This window comes from Equus przewalskii, unplaced genomic scaffold, assembly GCF_037783145.1.
Source record: "Equus przewalskii isolate Varuska unplaced genomic scaffold, EquPr2 ChrUn-10, whole genome shotgun sequence".
Taxonomy (NCBI): Eukaryota; Metazoa; Chordata; class Mammalia; order Perissodactyla; family Equidae; genus Equus; species Equus przewalskii.
Window position 1 is genome coordinate 2,559,861 of NW_027228747.1, and position 12,799 is coordinate 2,572,659.

The 12,799-nt window shown below is 48.3% G+C and overlaps 1 long non-coding RNA gene across 2 annotated transcripts in view; it reads right to left on the reverse strand.

Moving 5' to 3' along the window:
- Positions 1-3,112: 3,112 nt before the first annotated feature.
- LOC139081422 (uncharacterized) overlaps positions 3,113-12,799 on the reverse strand; it is a 178,831-nt gene continuing 169,144 nt past the window's right edge. For both annotated transcript variants that reach the window (XR_011536514.1, XR_011536515.1), the window contains one exon: positions 3,113-4,044. This is a non-coding gene — a long non-coding RNA (uncharacterized lncRNA). The remainder of the gene's footprint in view (positions 4,045-12,799) is intronic.

A 12,799-nucleotide genomic window follows, 5' to 3' on the forward strand; every position in this document is an offset into this window, starting at 1 on the left:
AGCACACATACCGCCTTTCCAATCTCAACCACCTCCCCTCCACCTACCTCCAGCATTCCCTACTCATCATCCCTGCCTTTTCTCCATAGCTCTTTAACTCTTTATGTTTTATTTATTATTTTGCCTCTTGCTAGTCTACCCAGCTGTAATGTAAGCTCCATAAGAGGAGAGTTTTTGTATGTTTCGTTCACCACTGTGTTCCCACCACCCAGAACAAGATTTGGCATACAGCAAGTGCTTAATAAATACATGTTGAGTAAATTAAAGTGGCCTCCATTTATCCCTGGCAAGATGAGCATGAGCCAACCACGAAGAAGGAGCCAGCTTTCCAAACCCCCAGCTGTTCTCACAGAAGGCTCGGGCAGTCATCTCTCCGACACAGTTCCCCGACCACAGACCATGATGCAGGAACAGTGACCCGTGTCCCCTCTCTGGAGAGACGGCCAGAACCGACGACCCAAGCTTCTGAAGATCTTACTCTCATTTTGCTCAAGCCCCAAACCCAGAATCACCCTAGATTCTTCCTTTTCCCTCACTCCCCACACATGGGGTCCTCTTCATTTAGTTGCCAAACATGTTTTGAAGCTGCCTACTCTGTCTCTGTCTCCTTTTCCACCACCCTCATCCAAGAAGCCCTCCTCTCTGCCTGGACCTGAAGTACCTGAAGTAGCCTCCCAGCTGGGCTCTCTGCCCCTCCTCTCAGCCCCTTCGGTTCAAACTCCATGCAGCATGTTTTAAGATTTTATTTTTTTTCCTTTTTCTCCCCAAAGTCCCCCAGTACATAGTTGTATATTCTTCCTTGTGGGTCCTTCCAGTTGTGGCATGTGGGACGCCGCCTCAGCGTGGTTTGATGAGCAGTGCCATGTCCGCACCCGGGATTCGAACCAGCGAAACACTGGGCCGCCTGCAGCGGAGCACGAGAACTTAACCACTCGGCCACGGGGCCAGCCCCTCCATGCAGCATGTTTTAAAACATTTAAAGCATAAGGTAAGAGTATCTTCTCCCTGCTCAGAAGCTGTCAGTGACTTTCCTTTGCTCTTAGAAGGAAATCTGAAGCCACTGAACCTCTTCTGCTGCCTCACTGGCCTTTTCTCACTACACTCAAGTCCCATTGGCCTCTTCTCTCATTTTCAAATACACCAAGTTTTGCCCATTTGTTTTGCAGTTCCCCTCCTCCTATAATGCTCTTTCTCATCCTTTAGGCCTCTGCTCAAATGGTCCCTTCTTGGGGAGACCTTCAGGGCCTGGCTACCTGAAAGAGAGCCCGTCCCTGCAGATGTTCTGTATCACACCGCCATGGTTGTTTCCTTCCGGGTTCTACCACTCTCATAATTACTTTGTGAATTAGTGTATTGTCTGCCTCCTCACTAGAGTGTGAGCTCCATCAGGGTAGGGAACTTTGTGATCTCCTGTCTTCTGATGCCTATCAAGGGGAAGGTGCTTGAGGAATCCTCTTTTGACGGAATGAATAGAGGAGCCTCTACTTATTCACATCCCATCAATCTTTCACCCACTGCAGTGGAGCTTGAGATGTCTCAGTACACACACAGACACACTCATAGTTACACACAGTCACACACCGACATCCCCACAGAGGCACAGGCTCACACACTCACACTCACAGATACTCAAGGTTGCAGTCACCATTGACTCTCATTGCAACCTTTTCACCCTGCTCGGCCTCTGACAAGGCTCTGCCACTTTGGATATCCTCTCCTTTGGAAGTCGCCTCCTTCCTCACAAGGCTGGATCACTCCATGTCCTATGAGCCTCTGGGACATTGCTTTTCCCTCTGACCAATGCACTCTGCCAATTCTTTTAGACCAATTCTTTCACCCCTTCCTCAAGGTAAGGTTCAAACATTACTTCTTTGAAGTGTTCGCAGATCCTTGACATCTTGCCCTTTCCTCTAGGCATCCATAGATTGTATCATTACTAGAACGTCTATGTGTTTTGTTGTTGTTGTTGCTATTGTTGTTTTGTGCCTCTCTCTCCTAGGTAGACCGTGGCGCTTCTTGAAGACTGGGATCTTTCTTATTCATTATATTGTATCCCCAAGGCTCACCAGAGCACATGTACATAGGAGATGCTCAGTATGTGTGAGTGGAATTGCATGGGAGGCCTGGCCCTTTGTCACATGATCTCTTAGTTCTGTGACTGTCTTTGGTTCCTTCAATGACTCCTCCCCCTGCCACGTTGCCTCCTAAATGTGATCATTTCCCGAGTTTCCCCTCTCAAACCTCTCCTGAGATTTCTCCATGCCCTTTTCCATAGAGATATCAGAGTTTACAGTAGCTCCTCAATTTCGAGCACACAGGAAGCCCTAACCATGTTGAATCTCCCTCATGGCCCTGAGGCCAGCCCTATTGTTGACCTCTCCTGCCCTCTGCCTGGCCAAGCAGCTTCAGTGGACAGACCTTATTGTTTAAAGCATTTCTGAAGAACAATTCTGACCCTTGATGCATACATCCTATGCAAAAGAAATGGGACACTGGTTTCTGCCTTGTGCCAGGAGGACATGACCTTAGAAAATGACTGCTCAAGACTCTTGGGGCTGGTGCTCTTTGGGATGATGGGTCACTTTTCAGCATCCTCTGAAAATAGGAAGGATAGAGCCAAAGGAAGTTTAGTCCAGGGGGCTACTCTACCTCCTCAGCTCATGCAGTTGGGTTTTAGAGACTGATTCCAATGAGGACAGCATTTCTGTAAATGCACAATCAGGTCACACAGCCAGAAGACAACAGCAAACCCTCTGAATTCAATGTGGCCACCAAGCACTTAGGACCACTCTCCAATGGCATTGTTCTTAGAATTATATAATAGGTCTGGATGGGCGATCTCAGGAAAATGGCAAGCAGGTACAGTTCTAGGGTAACGATAATTAGGGTCCCAAACTCCCACCCACCGCACATCATTAGCTCTTGCATGTTTGCCCTAAACCTGAAGTGCTTCACTAGGCCTGAGTCCTTAATTAAACAGTATGGCAACACCTGCATTTCTACCCCCACCCAAATGAACGTCAAAAGCCAGTTGGCAAGGTTTAAGGGGAAGAGCACAGGCTTTGAACTGAAACAGATCTGGGTTTGAATCATGACACCCCGACTTGTGGACTTCATTCAGGAAACATTTACTGCAGTCATTCTATGAGCCAGACATTGTACTTAACCCTGGGGAGAAAGACGAAAACAGAACAGACATAGCCGCTGGACAAATTACTTAAACTTGTGGACATCTGCTTCTCATCTAAAATGGGGTAATGACTACCCTCAGAGATGTTGGGAGGATTTTGTGAAATACTATGTGTAATTGTGGAGTTATTCATATTATCATCATTGTTATTATCATCATAATAAAGCAACGTGTGTGAAATACCATGTAAAAAGTCATACAATTGTTTAAACGCTTGAACTCAATATTTATCCTAAGAAATTTATCCTAAGGAAAAGCCCAGATACAAAGATATATATGAAGGAGAGAGATGGGAATGAAATAAAGCACCTACTAGATATATATGTTTTTCAAGGCACTGAGTGAAATACCTACTATTCGTCAATTCATAAAAATGAACAAAGGAAAAATCATACAAGCAATCTAAATATCAACAATAGCAGTGAATGGAATATTTTACAGTCACTTTAAGTAATTATAAAGACTATGTAGCAACATAGAAAAATGCTCATGACATCATGTTAGGTGGAGAAAGTAGGTTACAGAGTGTGGGTATGTGGAGGGTGATTGCAGCTGTGTCCATTCCCGTGCATAAGCACAGCCACACAAACACAAGGCTCACTCTAGAATGATGGATTTATGAAGGTGATTCTTTCCTCTCCACCTGCCAAACTGTTTGCAGTGTTGTTTTATTGCTTCCTATATTATTTTTATAGGTGTCATTTCTTTCTCTTTGCAGGTTATTTCACTCTCTCCTAAATGGCCTCCCCATCAATGCTGAGAGGAAAAGATAAAGATATTTTCGATGCTTGAAAGTCTTGGTAGACAGCAAATCTTTGAAGAGACATCAGTTGCATTCAATTTATTGCTGTTTCCTGAAAAAAAATGCAAGAGTTAGCCCTTTATATTTAGCTCTTCAACTACTCATACCAAGCCTTCAGGAACTAAAGTCCTGCCACAGCAGCATCCACCAGCACCACCTCCCACTGGAGGACTTTATGTCCCCAGGAGGCCCATAAGCACAGGCTGACTTCCCTTCCATCTATCCATCCACTTATTCTACCATCTACCTGTCTATCCATCTGGTCATTTGCTATCTGTCCATCCATATATCCCATCCCTCTGCTTATCCGCTCATTCATCCACCTTTCCTTGGAAGGGCATCATCACAAAATTCCCTTAGAGGAATTAGGGATTTATAAAACCGTCCTGATAGTTCAGCTGACGATTAGTATGAAAAGACAAGGTCCAGGTTCCCAAATGGGGTCAATGGTACAACAGGGCAGGATTCAGGAGACGTGCTTCTCATCTTCTCTCAGTCCCTGGTTTAGCAATTAGCCATGCTCCCAAGGCCCATCCTAGGAAGAAAGAGCTCCAGTAATCAGGTCACATTTGTCACCAGGGACCTCCCTGTCCCAGTAGCACCCAGCTGGCTGGCTGGAGCAGGATCTTCAAGGCATTCCAAGCATTTTCCACCTAAATCTGTCACATACTAGCCCTGTAGGTGGAGTGGGTGAGGCTGTGCAGTATGCACTTGTCAAGCTGCCAACTGAAAACCTGTTTTAATCAATTAAATAATGGATTCTCACTACATAAGCCTGGACTGTGACCTTCTCAATCAAGCACTAATTGGGGTTGATGAGGACAATCTAACCTGAACCTTCTCACCCTGCATCAGACTGCTCAGAGTCTTACATTAATCCCTAATGAGGTTAGACGAGAAAACTGAGCCAGGGTCTGCTCAGTGAGTGGGATGTGCTCACAGAACAAACTAAAGCATTCAGCATTTATTGAGTGTGTGTTCTATGTGAGGTCCAGTGCCAGATGCTAGGAATGCGGGGACGAACTGAGCACGTTTCCTGCCTGTGAAGAACATATAGCCTAATGGAGAAAGCAGACCCTAAAACAGTGACAATCAGTGTGTAAGGGGCCATAACAGTGGGAAGGACAGGGTGAAGTGACAGCCCAGAAGTGGGAGCAGCCACATCTGTCCAGATAATCCCAGAGGCTTCAGGGAAGGAGGCAATGGAACTGGGCCTGGCCGAAACCAGGAGACATTCCTGTTTCCTGCCAGGTAGACCCAAGGAAAAGCATGGAGGGGCCAGGGAGAGGACCCTCCGAAGATGCAGGGAGCTCGCTGCTCACATAGCAGCAGCCACCCACTTTAACAGTGCAGCTCAAACAAAAATGTAAGCCACAGAAGGTCCTCCTGGTGCTCCTGGAACGCATTTCAGCCTCACGCCTCCAGCTCACTGTTCTTGTTCTCCATTTTTCCTAGAATGGCTTCTCTTCTCTCCACCTGGCCCTAAGTCCCCCAACCTTCTACACTCCACTCGCCCTTCAAGGCTCAACTCTCAGGCCACCTCTTCTGTGAAGAGTCTTCTGTGAAGACTTCGTGGAGTGACTTACCCCCAGGGCCATCCCCTCTGCTCTCTCAATGTTTTATATCTAACTCTAGGCCCACATGTATTAGGTTACATTCCAGCTGGTCTGTGGAACCTATCTCCATCAGCCTTCATCTTTATAAAGCCTCAGTAGCCCACATGGTACGAGGCACACAGTAGGTACTCAACATCTGATTGTCAAGGGACTAACTCCTCTCAGGGTCAGCTCACACTCAGGGGATCCAGAGGCACCATCCAAACCCACTCCTGCAGGACTGAGCTTGTTGTCATGGCAGGAAGCCACCAGCTAACTTGGGAAAAACAAGTCTATATGGAATTCAGCCAGCTCCCCAGGCAGTGTGCTACAGACAAGCTACCACTCCAACACACGCCATATTTTTGAATGTTTACAGGAAGCCTGGTGCTCGCTGGGCACCAGCCAATGAGCAGCCACCCCACAAGTCCTGACTGAGCACTCACAATGCAGAACCCACCACAGCACCAGGACCTTCAGTGGCTGGAAAGAATGCCTAGTCATCAAAAATGAGATAAAGTTGTTTATTTTTAATTGATTAAAAGACAATCTGATTGATACTGTCCTCATTATCCTTTCCTGACTGTCCCATAGCAGGCTCTTCTTACTTTATAGCCAGAGTTTTATTAAAAAGAAAACTTTAAGACAATCTGAGTGGGAGTAGCAAAGGTTCAGGCGCACAGTCACTGACTAACATTTACTGATAGATTACAAATAGGATCCAATTTGCTATACACCTAGTTAGTCATGTTTGAATGGGGAAGCAAGGAGGTATTGAGTGTGTGTGTGGACAGGAGAGGGGCTGTAGGGCACTGGGAGGGTCGGAGGAGCAGGACTGCAGAGGCCTCTGAGGGGTGCTGTCAGGGCAGCAACGTCATCGGGAGGACAAGCCCCATGTTGTCAGGCTCCTGCCCAAGTTGTCCTTCCTGCCTCAGCTCACCTCCCTTCCCACTCAAACCCTAAGCCTGGGGCCAAAGAGATGTTCCATCCCTTTAGTTCTCCTGCCCTGCATGGGAACAAATGATTGTGCCTTCTTGTTTAGAAAAAATGGGGGGGGGGTGACTTTTTCATTTGAAGACGCAGCCTGGCTTGGGGGACACGTGCAACCTAGGACACTGTCCTCTTACTCTTGGCAGGGCTCTGCTACCTGCCCCCACATGCTGCCTTCACCTTTACCAACACGGTCCAGGCAGGTGAGGAAAAAGCACTCTTGCTGTTTCTCACCTGGGCCTCTGAATTGAAGGCAGTCCTACCCACCCACCCCCAGCTGGCACCTCCAGAGGCCTCTCGGTCTTCCTTCCAAGTGGGCGTCTGCAAGCAGGTAGGCTGGCTGCTTTTTTCTCTTCTCCTTCTCCCCTGTAATCCCCCCAGGAGATGCTTCAATTCCCCCAGTGTTGCCTGCTCTCAGGGCCCCATCTACTCGCTGGTGCATTTCTCTGATCTTGGGTCCTCTGTTCCAGCTGCACGTTAGCAGGCCAGATGCTCACTGGGCTTGTCATTGACGGTCCTGTCAGTCACCCCTTAGGCCCCTCCTCCCAGAGCCCCTGACATCTGGCACTGCGCTCTCCTGGCTCCCACGCAGGACTCGCTGGGGCCTGCCTCACTGGCAAACCTCTCCTCAAGCCCAGTAGCCATTTGCACACATCCTGGGCAGTGGTGGGGCTTCTCACCTCCGAGCCTCCCTCTCCACCTCCAGGCCAACCAGGCACAGGGCCCCATTGCTCAGTTTTGCCCAGACCCTCCACACCTCATGCTTACGTCTGCCTCGACTGTTCCTATTGCTCCTGAAATGAAACGAAACTCAGTGCCTGCCCCCCCACCAGCCACTTCTCAAAGTCTGAAAACCCCCTTTCAAACCCCAGTTCTGCGACTTACTAGGCAATGGACACGGGCAAATATTTTGAAGCTTCCAGGGACATACCACATCTGGAGAAGGATGAAGGAGGATTCCAAGGATTGAATGAGAGGGAGCGTCCTTGTAAACTAGAACTCTGCACTGAGTTATTGGCCTCCGGCCACAGGCTGACGGGTTACTTCGTTGTTTGTCTTCACCACCTGAATTACATTCTCTCTCTTGCTCAGGATGCCGAGTCCTCTCTGAAGTCTGACTTCTCTGCTGGTGTCTGGTTTTCCCTGCTTCTGGCCTCTCCCTACTCATGGTTGGTGCCTTGTAGAGGCCTCCCTGCTGTACAGCTGGCTCAACACTAGGTGGCAGCCTGACCACAGGCCCTTGGTGGTTTAGCCCAGGCCTCTGCGTGGCTCAGAACCAACGCCTGAAGCTTTAACCTGGCTGCCCTGTGCCAGGCCTGTCTCATGATCCACCTTACTCCACAACTGTGGCAGTTGGCGGCAGAGACCCAAGGAAACCTTCCTGCTGCTAAATACAGGCTGAAGCTGTGGAGACAAAAGGAGGTTTGGACTAGGTCCCATCAGCTCTGCAGCCAGCTGGGGCCAGTTTTGTAGAACAAAGATCCAGCACAGCCCACTGGTAGAGCGTGGAGGGAACTGAGGCCTGGGTGGCAGCAGAGGGGCTCAGCACGGTAGCCTGTCAGGCCAGAAGGCTGCTTTACCTACAGGGCCTGGAGTTCCCTGCAGCCCCTGTGGCCGAGGCCCCTCTGGGATTCCCCTAAGCATGGTGACACAGGCTTTCTATGTTCTACCTTCCTCTCCACTGACTCCTTCCGCTCAACACAAGAGCATGACCAAGGCTTTCCCATTCTAAAGCAACTCTTCCTCGACTGGTCTCTCCCTTCTCCACCCCTCTCTCTGGCCTTACCTTCTTAGGCAAACTTATTTCAACAAGATGCCTCTCTCTCTCCCCTCATCACCTCCCACTCACCCAACACACTGTATTCTGACTTCTCCTCCCGTTCTTCAAAATCTGTGGTCCTGGAGCCAGCTGTGCTCCCATATTGCCAGCTCCAAGCCCTTTCCAGTCTGTCTGACTGCATCTCTTCAACACGGGCCACAGTTATACTCTCCTGGATACACTCTTTCTGCTCGTCTCCAACTCTCTTTAAAATGTTCTTCTTGATCTGCTTCATACATTCCACTCAAACCCAATACCCTTTGCCTTTTACCTAAAACTTATATCCCAAAGATTTCCAAATTCTGCTATAGGCCTTGACATCCCCTCAGCTCCAGTGCCCTATCTCCAGCTGACTCAACATGCCCAAGACTCAACTCACCTCTCTGCCCGCAGGCCTGATGCAAAGCTGTTCCTCCTCCTGTTCTCTGACTCAGCGAAGAGCATCCCCAGCGACCCAGTGGAAGGCACAGTCAGACCACTGGAAGTCATCCTTGACTCCTCCCTGTCCTCCCCACCCACATCCACTTGATAGGCATGTCCTGTTGATTCTACCCCCTCAGTACCTCTCAATTCTCTCCCAACCTCCAGTTCCCTCCCCCTGCCCAGGCCAGGTCCTCATCTTCTCTTTCCTGAACCACTGCAACAGCCTCCTCACGGCCTCCCTGCTCTCACTCCTGCCCCCACCACGGCATTTTCCTCACTACAGTCAGTTTTCTTTATACAGTGCAGAGCCAAACAAGTCATTTCTATGCTCAGAACCCTTCAGGGCCCCGAGAGTAGCATCCAAATGCTACTGCATGGCCCACAAGAACCTTCATGACCTGCTACTGCATGGCGCACAAGAACCTTCGTGACCTGGGTCTGTCTTCCTTGTCCAGTCACCTAGCTTGGCAGCCTCCACCCCCCAACCCTCTCTCGGCCCCAGCAAGTGTCCCTGGGCACCCCATGCCTCACCTTCTCCTGTACCTTCTGTCTGCACTTCCTCTCCCATCTCCCTTTTGTCCACTGAGACTCTGTTCAGAATTGCCAGCTCCCTAACCCTCATTCCGTGTGGGGTGCCCCTTCTCTGATCAAAGTACTCAGTGCTGTAATTGCATGATCACATGTCACTAGACCCCGAGCTTGAGGACAAGAACTGTGTTTTTTGCTCTTTGGGTCCCCAGCACCAAGTTCACTGCCTGACACAGAGAAGGGATTAAACAAATGTTTGTTGGATGGGCTGATGGACGAATGGGAAAATGAAAAACTATTGTCCAGGAAAAGTTCCCTGCTACTCAGAGGTGGTCTAATATTTCTATTCCTCACATTAACCTCAAGCCTCCAGCACCTATTACCTGAAGCCAGACCTCAGACCCCAGACCGACCCAAAGCAACACAGCTGGATGCATTCCTGGGACCAGGGGGTGGCAACAGCCTCACTAGGTTCACAAGCAAAAAGTTTAGGCACTGAGTAGAATGCAGGCACTGCAGGGCTCCCTCACTTCGGCCCAGAAGGACACCCTTATCAGACCAGGGAGATGGGAGCAACGCAGTTAAGCACTTGATCAGAGGACAGAACCAACCTCTCTGCAGTTTGTCCCTACAGGAGAAGGGAGCTCTGAGCCACGGGTCAGCCGGGGGAAATGCAGAACAAGAGCACAGAATGCAGGATCTCTGTTGATGATTTAAATGGGATGCAAACACATGAACAAGTCTCAAGGACAAAGAGCTCCTGCTCCCATTACTCATAACCACAAAGCTGCTACAATAGCACTGACGATGTTGCCTTGCATCAGCGGGGCATAGTTTACAGGATGGGTCTTTACTCCTGCTCTATTTCACTGATTGCTCTCCCATCATACTGCCTCTTAAAACCGGAGCCATCCTTCAGGACCCAGTGCAAATGCACGACCTGTGACGCTTTCCCGGCGTACCCATCGCCAGTCTGAATTAAGCTTTATTTCCCCCACACTTCTATAGAACACAGGTCATAATTCTTTTACCACACTGATCTCAATTTCTCTTTCATTGGTATTTCGTATGACCGTCTTCCTCTACGTCCCTGACAGGGTTATAAATGCCTGGAAGGGAGGAAATGTGTTTCTTCCGTGTCTGCATGCCCCATGGCTCTAGCCCTGTGTTCTAAGCATTTGATACATGCCCACTGAATTGAATAACAATGTTCAAGGCATTACAAAGCACCATGCAGACAACTAGGTTGATAAGTTGAAAGTAGATGGGGAAAAAGAGTGATCACATGGGTGGGGCTCACCTGGCAAGATTTCCTGGAGGAGGTGTGGCTGGAGGAGACTGTGCAAGGAGGGGCTGAGAAGCATGAAGGAAGCTTGACAGTCATCTTAACTTATGGCCAGGTTTCTCTCCTTCCTTACCCGCCTCTTCTCCCCAGCCCAGTACAGGATAGTGGCTGTATAGGACAGTGGTTAGAAATGTGGACTCTCAGGACAGACCGCCTGGATGTATATTTAGCTAAGCCACTATTAAGTGCCACCTTGGGCTGGCCACTTCACCCACCTAGTCTCAGTGTCCTCCCCTGTAAAGTAATGATAAAGCAATACCTACCTCACTGGATTGTACGAGGATTTAACGAGTTAATCCATATAACTCTCACTAGGTGCCAATGGATAATCTCACTGCTTTATATAGATTAACTCATTTAATCCTCACACAGCCCAGCGAGGTTGGTACCATGGTCCCCACTTTACAGAGGAGGAGACTGAGACTCAGAGAGCATGGGGTGGGGAGGTCACTAGCAGATCCCACCCAAAAATGCCAAACATTCTCCAAATATGACAAACTTGGACATCCTCACCGCAAACCACCCAACTCTTTCCTTGAAGAACCAGACCACAATTACAGCTCAAAATAAAAATAACTTTGCCTTCGTTATAATTTGAGAACCATCTGCAAAACGCATTCACATTTGTCCTTGCTACACCCTACGGGAGGGCCATCACCACCCCTGCTTTTCAGATGAGCCCCTGAGGCCCAGAGAGGGGCGGGAGTTGTGGGAGAAGTTGGCCTCAAAGGCAGGACCGCGGCTCCATCAGCAGAGAGCCTCCCCGCTACGCCAGAGCCACCTCCAGCCCAGAGCCTGGGCCTCAGGGAATCAGGCAGATGGCAGTAGCCCCACACCCTCCTCTTCCTCATGCCCCCTCCAGGGGCTGAACAACTTGTCCTCCAGAGGAATCCTCACCAGCCTCTCCCAGAGCCTGCCAGGACTGCTGGAGGCTAGCTCATACCATCGGGAAGGTCGGTGAGTTTCTAGAAAATCCCCCTGGGCTCCAGGGTCTAGAGACGACAGAAGACAAGAGGACATCACCAGAGGATGAAGAAAACAGTGTCTAAAAGTGATTTTCACAAGAAAAGATCTAGTTTAGAAGACTGCAATTTTCCATCTCTAGAAAAATAAAGGAAATGAACCAAAAATTTATATATAAAATACAAATGGTCAATAAACACGTGGAGGAAAAATGATGTTCTCCTCACAATCAATGAAAGGAATTCAAATGACAGCCCTGAGATGTCATCAAGTAAAATGGGGACTTTTTAAAATTATAAAATGATATCCAGGGGTTTGTAGAGGCTGGACCTTACGGGAATGGGAACTGAAGCCCCCTTTGGAGAGAGTGGCACAAAAATATATGTCTAGGAATATTCACGTTACATGTTTTACAAAAGAAAAAAAAAGGAGGAAAGCTAACTAGCTAAAGAAGGGAATAATGAAATAAGGAACAGCACCTCCATTCAGTGGAATTCTTTGCTACAACTAAATATGATGTAGAAATGCAGAAGATTATTTAATGACCTTAAAAGTTAATTATGAAAATCAGGTAAAAATAAACAGTATATTGTATTTAGAATAATCCCCATATTATAGAAAAATATGTGTATCCGGGGCCACTATAACGAAGTGATTAAAAGCCCAGACTCCAGAGCCAGAGCACTTGGGTCTGACCCTGAAACTGCCCTTCACAAGCTGTGTGGATTTGGGCAAGTCACTTAACTTCTCTGTGCCTTGTTTTTCTCACTTATCATAGAAATAATAATGGTACCTACCTCACCGATGCCAGGAGGATTGAGTGAGTTCATAACTGGAACACAGTGTGTTAGCCGTTATTATCCCTGCTTATGCACGCACAGCACAATGACTGGCAGGACACACAGCCCAATGATTGTTTCTCATGGGTGGTGTTAGAATAATGCTTTTTCTAAATTTTCTTTCATGTACCTCTAGTACTTTTAATAAGGAAAAAATAAAAGTCCAGACCGAGATACAAGGAACTGATGATTTACTAAGAAATCAGGGCGGGGAGAGGGAGAACCCTTGACTGTGAAAGGCCAGGACTGGGGAAACCAGAGTACCCAGACTGGGTGATGGTTAACTTAATGTCATCGTAGCTAGC